Genomic DNA, 9,055 nt, shown 5'->3' on the forward strand with positions numbered 1-9,055 from the left:
TGTACGGGGAGAAATAGAACGATGAGTTGACTTATCGGGTCTTCGTTGGAATTACCGTCGCTGGCATTGTAAACTCCAGATGACCTTGTGATTCCTTCGTCGGGCACTGGTAAAGGGTGGCGATGATTCGTTCTATAATAGAAATACCCGTCGTAGCGATTCGGCCGAGACACCCGCCACGAAACACTCTCTCGTCGTGGAATCCCCGCGTCGGAGAGTAAAACGCGCGAAGGCTTACTATGAGAGAAGAAATAGTATATGCCGGTGGTTCGCGTGTGTAGGCTCTATACGAAATTGCGATTCAAGAGAGTAGGAAAAGACGCGATGAACCACGATTTCCGTGCGTCTTACGTCTCTCGACGATGGGACGATCCACGCGAAGAGTTGTTACGTGCTCGCGCGAGGTGCGATAGCGTCGATTCGCTTTTCTGTACGGGGAGAAATAGAACGATGAGCTGACTTATCGGGTCTTCGTTGGAATTACCGTCGCTGGCATTGTAAACTCCAGATGACCTTGTGATTCCTTCGTCGGGCACTGGTAAAGGGTGGCGATGATTCGTTCTATAATAGAAATACCCGTCGTAGCGTTTCGGCCTAGTCACCCGCCACGAAACACTCTCTCGTCGTGGAATCCCCGCGTCGGAGAGTAAAACGCCGAAGGCTTACTTATGAAACTTACGTCTCTCGACGATGGGACGATCCACGCGAAGAGTTGTTACGTGCACGCGTATGGTGCGATTGCGTCGATTCGCTTTTCTGTACGGGGAGCAATAGAACGTTGAGTTGACTTATCGGGTCTTCGTTGGAATTACCGTCGCTGGCATTGTAAACTCCAGATGACCTTGTGATTCCTTCGTCGGGCACTGGTAAAGGGTGGCGATGATGCGTTCTATAATAGAAATACCCGTCGTAGCGTTTCTTCCGAGTCAACCCGCTCACGAAACACTCTCTCGTCGTGGAATCCCCGCGTCGGAGAGTAAAACGCGAATTCATAGTATGGAAACTTACGTCTCTCGACGATGGGACGATCCACGCGAAGAGTTGTTACGTGCACGCGTATGGTGCGATTGCGTCGATTCGCTTTTCTGTACGGGGAGTAATAGAACGTTGAGTTGACTTATCGGGTCTTCGTTGGAATTACCGTCGCTGGCATTGTAAACTCCAGATGACCTTGTGATTCCTTCGTCGGGCACTGGTAAAGGGTGGCGATGATGCGTTCTATAATAGAAATACCCGTCGTAGCGTTTCTTCCGAGTCAACCCGCTCACGAAACTCTCTCTCGTCGTGGAATCCCCGCGTCGGAGAGTAAAACGCGAATTCATACTATGAAAACTTACGTCTCTCGACGATGGGACGATCCACGCGAAGAGTTGTTTACGTGCACGCGTATGGTGCGATTGCGTCGATTCGCTTTTCTGTACGGGGAGAAATAGAACGTTGAGTTGACTTATCGGGTCTTCGTTGGAATTACCGTCGCTGGCATTGTAAACTCCAGATGACCTTGTGATTCCTTCGTCGGGCACTGGTAAAGGGTGGCGATGATGCGTTCTATAATAGAAATACCCGTCGTAGCGTTTCTTCGGAGTCAACCCGCTCACGAAACTCTCTCTCGTCGTGGAATCCCCGCGTCGGAGAGTAAAACGCGAATTCATACTATGAAAACTTACGTCTCTCGACGATGGGACGATCCACGCGAAGAGTTGTTTACGTGTACGCGTATGGTGCGATTGCGTCGATTCGCTTTTCTGTACGGGGAGAAATAGAACGTTGAGTTGACTTATCGGGTCTTCGTTGGAATTACCGTCGCTGGCATTGTAAACTCCAGATGACCTTGTGATTCCTTCGTCGGGCACTGGTAAAGGGTGGCGATGATGCGTTCTATAATAGAAATACCCGTCGTAGCGTTTCTTCCGAGTCAACCCGCTCACGAAACTCTCTCTCTCGTCGTGGAATCCCCGCGTCGGAGAGTAAAACGCCGAAGGCTTACTATGAAACTTACGTCTCTCGACGATGGGACGATCCACGCGAAGAGTTGTTACGTGCACGCGTATGGTGCGATTGCGTCGATTCGCTTTTCTGTACGGGGAGTAATAGAACGTTGAGTTGACTTATCGGGTCTTCGTTGGAATTACCGTCGCTGGCATTGTAAACTCCAGATGACCTTGTGATTCCTTCGTCGGGCACTGGTAAAGGGTGGCGATGATGCGTTCTATAATAGAAATACCCGTCGTAGCGTTTCTTCCGAGTCAACCCGCTCACGAAACTCTCTCTCGTCGTGGAATCCCCGCGTCGGAGAGTAAAACGCGAATTCATACTATGAAAACTTACGTCTCTCGACGATGGGACGATCCACGCGAAGAGTTGTTTACGTGCACGCGTATGGTGCGATTGCGTCGATTCGCTTTTCTGTACGGGGAGAAATAGAACGTTGAGTTGACTTATCGGGTCTTCGTTGGAATTACCGTCGCTGGCATTGTAAACTCCAGATGACCTTGTGATTCCTTCGTCGGGCACTGGTAAAGGGTGGCGATGATGCGTTCTATAATAGAAATACCCGTCGTAGCGTTTCTTCCGAGTCAACCCGCTCACGAAACTCTCTCTCGTCGTGGAATCCCCGCGTCGGAGAGTAAAACGCGAATTCATACTATGAAAACTTACGTCTCTCGACGATGGGACGATCCACGCGAAGAGTTGTTTACGTGCACGCGTATGGTGCGATTGCGTCGATTCGCTTTTCTGTACGGGGAGAAATAGAACGTTGAGTTGACTTATCGGGTCTTCGTTGGAATTACCGTCGCTGGCATTGTAAACTCCAGATGACCTTGTGATTCCTTCGTCGGGCACTGGTAAAGGGTGGCGATGATGCGTTCTATAATAGAAATACCCGTCGTAGCGTTTCTTCCGAGTCAACCCGCTCACGAAACTCTCTCTCGTCGTGGAATCCCCGCGTCGGAGGGTAAAACGCGATATATAATAGTATATGCCAGTGGTTCGCGCGCGTCGTCTCTGAGATACGCGGTCGACAGAGTTCCGAAAACACGTGATGTGCCACGATTTCCGTGCGTCTTACATCTTTCGACGATGGGACGATCCACGCGAAGAGAACGTTCGTGCTTGCGTGAGGTGCAACAGCGTCGATTCGCTTTTCTGTACGGGGAGAAATAGAACGTTGAGTTGACTTATCGGGTCTTCGTTGGAATTACCGTCGCTGGCATTGTAAACTCCAGATGACCTTGTGATTCCTTCGTCGGGCACTGGTAAAGGGTGGCGATGATTCGTTCTATAATAGTAATACCCGTCGTAGCGTTTCGACCGATGTCACCCGCCACGAATGTCTCTCTCGACGTGGAAACCCCGCGCCGAAGAGTAAACGCGAAGGCTTACCATACGAAAGAAAACGGTATTATACGCCTGTGGTATGTGCGTCTCGGCTCTGTGATACGCGATCGGCAGAGTTACAAAAAAACGTTGATGGGCCACGATTTCCGTGCGTCTTACATCTTTCGACGATGGGACGATCCACGCGAAGAGTAGTTACGTGCTCGCGCGAGGTGCGATAGCGTCGATTCGCTTTTCTGTACGGGGAGAAATAGAACGATGAGTTGACTTATCGGGTCTTCGTTGGAATTACCGTCGCTGGCATTGTAAACTCCAGATGACCTTGTGATTCCTTCGTCGGGCACTGGTAAAGGGTGGCGATGATTCGTTCTATAATAGAAATACCCGTCGTAGCGATTCGGCCGAGACACCCGCCACGAAACTCTCTCTCGTCGTGGAATCCCCATGTCGGAGAGTAAAACGCGAAGGCTAACTATATAAGAAACATATAGTATTATTTATGCCTGTGGTTCTCCGTTTGTCCTACTCTCAGATACGCGACTCGGAGAGTTACGAATAATCGTGATGGACCACGATTTCTGTACGTCTTACATCTTTCGACGATGGGACGATCCACGCGAAGAGATCATTCCTGCTTGCGTGAGGTGCGATAGCGCCGATTCGCTTTTCTGTACGGGGAGAAATAGAACGATGAGTTGACTTATCGGGTCTTCGTTGGAATTACCGTCGCTGGCATTGTAAACTCCAGATGACCTTGTGATTCCTTCGTCGGGCACTGGTAAAGGGTGGCGATGATTCGTTCTATAATAGAAATACCCGTCGTAGCGATTCGGCCGTGTCACCCGCCACGAAAATCTCTCTCGTCGTGGAATCCCCGCGTCGTAGAGTAAACGCGAAGGCTTGCTATAGAAGACTATAGTTTATACGCCTGTGGTTCACCGGTTGCCTGCTCTCCGGGGTACGCGATCGCGCAGGAGTTACGGAAGAACTTGATGGGCCACGATCTCCAAGCGGCTATATCTTTCGACGATGGGACGATTCACGCGAAGAGAACGTTCGTGCATGCGTGAGGTGCGATAGCGTTGATTCGCTTGTCTGTACGGGGAGAAATAGAACGATGAGTTGACTTATCGGGTCTTCGTTGGAATTACCGTCGCTGGCATTGTAAACTCCAGATGACCTTGTGATTCCTTCGTCGGGCACTGGTAAAGGGTGGCGATGATTCGTTCTATAATAGAAATACCCGTCGTAGCGTTTCGACCGATGTCACCCGCCACGAAATTCTCTCTCGTCGTGGAATCCCCGCGTCGGAGAGTAACCGCCGAAGGCTTGCTATAGAAGACTATAGTTTATACGCCTGTGGTTCACCGGTTGCCGGCTCTCCGGGGCACGCGATCGCGCGAAGGTTACGGAGGGACGTGAAGCGCCCGAGCAATGAAACGTCCGCAGGAGGAAACGAGCAACCGCCGAACATTGTTTCGCGACGTTTCCATAATGTATTGTCGTTTCGCTCGCATCCCGCTTCTTTCCCCTAGTTTCCTCGACGCGTAGTTTCGCAGCCTTAGTGGACGAATCATTCTCGATTCGAGGAAAGATATGCAGTGGGGCGTGCAATGAGCCCGCCAGAGACCACGATCTCCAATGCGTCTTTACATCTTTCGACGATGGGATGATCCACGCGAAGAGAACGTTCGTGCTTGCGCGAGGTGCGTTAGCGTCGATTCGCTTTTCTGTACGGGGAGAAATAGAACGATGAGTTGACTTATCGGGTCTTCGTTGGAATTACCGTCGCTGGCATTGTAAACTCCAGATGACCTTGTGATTCCTTCGTCGGGCACTGGTAAAGGGTGGCGATGATTCGTTCTATAATAGAAATACCCGTCGTAGCGATTCGGCCGAGTCACCCGCCACGAAACTGTCTCTCTTTCGTCGTGGAAACCCCGCGTCGGAGAGTAAAACGCGCGAAGGCTGTGACTGTAACATATATATATACAGTATACAATGCCTGTGGTTTTTGCGCGTGTCGGCTCTTCGGTATACGCGATCGGCCAGAGTTACGGAGGGACGGTGAAGCGCACGAGAAATTGAAACGGCCGCACGATTGGAACCGAGCAACCGTCGAACATTGTTTCGCGACGTTTCCATAATGCGTTTTCGTTTCGCTCGCATACCGCTTCTTTTCCCCTAGTCTCTGAGACGCGTTTTCGAGCCGTTCTTCTACTATCGATTCTCGTAGAGAGAAGGGACCGGGTAGTCTGGAAGTGGAACCCGCATCTTGCGTGTACCGTACACGGAATTGAGAGGACCGGCCGTGAAGCTCGTTTTAAAGCCGTGCGTCTGACACCCAACTCTTGCGCGCCAATTTCGCGGCAAGAGATAATATGGGACGAATGACCGGCAAAGAGCCAGCTGTGAAGTCTGTTTTTTTAATCGAATCCGTGGACGTGTGTATGCCGTAGCGTCGCTCGTCGTGTTCGTTCATGGTCGTTCCGAGAGAAAGAACGAAAGCGGTAACGAAGGGACCGGCCGTGAAGCTCGTTTTAAAGCCGCGCGTCTGACACCCAACTCTTGCGCGCCAATTTCGCGGCAAGAGATAACATGGGACGAATGACCGGCAAAGAGCCAGCTGTGAAGTCTTTTTTCATTATTTGCTTTCAATCGATCGATCGGTACGATTCGTGCAACGTTTCGCGCGATGCGACGCGAAAACATGCGCGCAACAATAGATGCGTCTGATCGGAAGAACGCGAGGGTCGACTGCACGCGATGGATTCAGTATCGGGTAGGATACAAAATATATCCCCGTCGTTTCCACGCGTGCGAGTCTTCTGCGTCTTTCGCGGGTTTTTGAATGCACTATACGCCCGGAACGTCGAGAAATATATACATATTACTTGAACGTTTTTCGTCTCGAAAGGCTTCGGTGTCGTCTCCAAGGCGACGCCTGATCTCCTTCGCGCGCTGGTCGGAGATTCAGGTATCAACTTTATCTTCTCTTTGAAAGAAGAGAGATATTAGGTCGAACAAATGAGAATAAAATTATATATGTGAAATATAAAATTTATACGATTACCCTGAACGGTGGATCACTTGGCTCGTGGGTCGATGAAGAACGCAGCTAATTGCGCGTCAACGTGTGAACTGCAGGACACATGAACATCGACATTTCGAACGCACATTGCGGTCCACGGATACAATTCCTGGACCACGCCTGGCTGAGGGTCGTTTACGTACCATACACTGCTTGCGTAGCTCTGTCAAATCCCCGCCGTCGTTCACCTCTTCGGATCGAACGTTTTTTTACCGAAGGGCGCAAAGAACGTTTCTGAGTCGGGTTAAGAGAAGGATGCTACGTACGAGCCGAACGATGGGTGTCTCGTCGGCGTTTGTCGCGGACACGCGAAAATTCTGTGAATTTCACGGACAGTGTACGTTCTAGTTGTTGCAAAACGATCGGAATCGTTTGTATGGACTCGCGTGAGTGTTCGCGGCGTCGTGCGTCGTTCAATTACGACCGCCCGCGGATACCGCTCCACTGCGATATGGATCTGAGCGACAACTTTTTCGGCTGTTCGTGAGATGAACGGTTTCGTGTGTTTAGAAAAATTTTTTTTCCCGCGCTCCCGACGTCACCTGAAATGATGCGTCAGAGGTGAAAGAAAATATTAAGAAGTCGAGAGAGAGAGAGACTACACACGTTTTATTCATATTTTGTATACCGTGCGTGAGACGGATGTGCACGACACGTCGTATGTCGGTATATTACCGACTGGCCCCAGGGAGATTGTTTTCTTCCTCTCTTACGAATGAGATGTACGTTTCGGAGGATCGTCGTTACCGAAACACACGGCAAAACGAGACTTCTCGCAGCAGAACCTTTATACACAATACACATCGACTCTTTTTACCCCGAGAGAGAGAGAAAAGGTGTATTTCTTTTTTTTATTTTTCGAATTCGACGCACGAACGCTTTGACGACTGGAGAAAAACACGGTGTGTGTTAAAATCGTGCGGGACGAGCATGCGTATTCGTAACGGTCGAATAGTTCTTATTCCCCGTCGTCGCGTGTCCTCGCTGGACCACCACCGTGCGCTTCCGCCACGTTCAGTTGAATTTCGAAATATATATATATAAAAAGAATCACCATATACTCTCTTTCGGAGGTGTATTTTTATCGGTTTCTGCTATAGAGAAGAGACGGAGATCGTGTTGTGAGGTGTAACGTTTCTGTATCCCCGTTTCGGAGGATCGTCGTTATCGGCGGAACACACGTCAAAACGAGACTTCTCGCAGAACCTTTATACACAATACACATCGACTCTTTACCCCGAGAGAGAGAAAAGGTGTTTTTCTTTTTTTTTATTTTTCGAATTCGACGCACGAACGCTTTGACGACTGGAGAAAAACACGGTGTGTGTTAAAATCGTGCGGGACGAGCATGCGTATTCGTAACGGGTCGAATAGTTCTTATTCCCGTCGTCGCGTGTCCTCGCTGGACCACCACCGTGCGCTTCCGCCACGTTCAGTTGTATTTCGAAATATATATATATATAAAAGAATCACCATATACTCTCTTTCGGGAGGTGTATTTTTATCGGTTTCTGCTATAGAGAAGAGACGGACGATCGTGTGTGACACCACGTGGTAACGTTTCCGTATCCCCGTAAAATACGTTTATCTTTTCTCGTAGAAAAGAGAGAGGAAGAGGCAGGAGCTCCTCTTTGGCGAGGCTTTCGAACGTCGCGTCCCGTCCGCCGGAATATAATGATATAAATATATAACCGCCGCCGACTTTGTGCGAAAGCGTTGAAACGAACGCGTCGGTCGCCCCATGGTGTGTGTTTGTCGTGTCTTCTTTTCCTCTTCTGCACTTCTCTTCACTGTCGATCGCGAGACCGCGCGAGATCCGCTTCGGTCGTCCAGTCCCCGAAAATTCTTCTCGGACGGGCGTTAAAGTTAACCGGAGCGCGAGATCGTCTAGCGAGAGTCTTTTTCGCGATCGAGTAAAATGTGATAGAAGAAGGAGAAGAGTGTAAAAAGAGAATATAGACACGCGACGCAGCAGAGACCACTGGTGAGGCGCATAAGACGCGTTCGCGAACGATTTTTCGCGACGATACGGAGTCGCGCGTGTCGCGGTATATTTATCATTTATATACGTTATAATATGAATATTGTTGTGTTCGAACGCACTCTCCTCTAGACTTTGTTTTTTTTGCCTTTGAGCGATTTTTATGAAATTCGATGAATTTTCATACAATTCACGTTCACGACGACCTCAGAGTAGGCGAGATTACCCGCTGAATTTAAGCATATTACTAAGCGGAGGAAAAGAAACTAACAAGGATTTCCTTAGTAGCTGCGAGCGAACAGGAATTAGCCCAGCACTGAATCCCGCGGTTCCGCCGTAGGGAAATGTAGTGTTCAGGAGGGTCCATTTATCCCGTGACGTCGAACGCGTCCAAGTCCATCTTGAATGGGGCCATTTACCCGTAGAGGGTGCCAGGCCGTAGCGACCGGTACGCGTTTCGGGAGGACCTTTCCTTAGAGTCGGGTTGCTTGAGAGTGCAGCCCTAAGTGGGTGGTAAACTCCATCTAAGGCTAAATATGACCACGAGACCGATAGCGAACAAGTACCGTGAGGAAAGTTGAAAAGAACTTTGAAGAGAGAGTTCAAGAGTACGTGAAACCGTTCAGGGGTAAACCTGAGAAACC

The 9,055-nt window shown here is 49.7% G+C and overlaps 1 non-coding gene across 1 annotated transcript; it reads left to right on the forward strand.

Annotated features, from left to right (window-relative positions):
- The first annotated feature begins 6,409 nt into the window (after positions 1-6,409).
- Positions 6,410-6,564, forward strand: LOC143176005 (5.8S ribosomal RNA). Its single transcript, XR_013000623.1, has one exon. It is a non-coding gene; the product is annotated as a 5.8S ribosomal RNA (ribosomal RNA).
- The last annotated feature ends 2,491 nt before the right edge of the window (positions 6,565-9,055 follow it).

The sequence above is a fragment of the Nomia melanderi genome, unplaced genomic scaffold (genome assembly GCF_051020985.1).
Source record: "Nomia melanderi isolate GNS246 unplaced genomic scaffold, iyNomMela1 scaffold0298, whole genome shotgun sequence".
NCBI classification, from domain to species: domain Eukaryota; kingdom Metazoa; phylum Arthropoda; class Insecta; order Hymenoptera; family Halictidae; genus Nomia; species Nomia melanderi.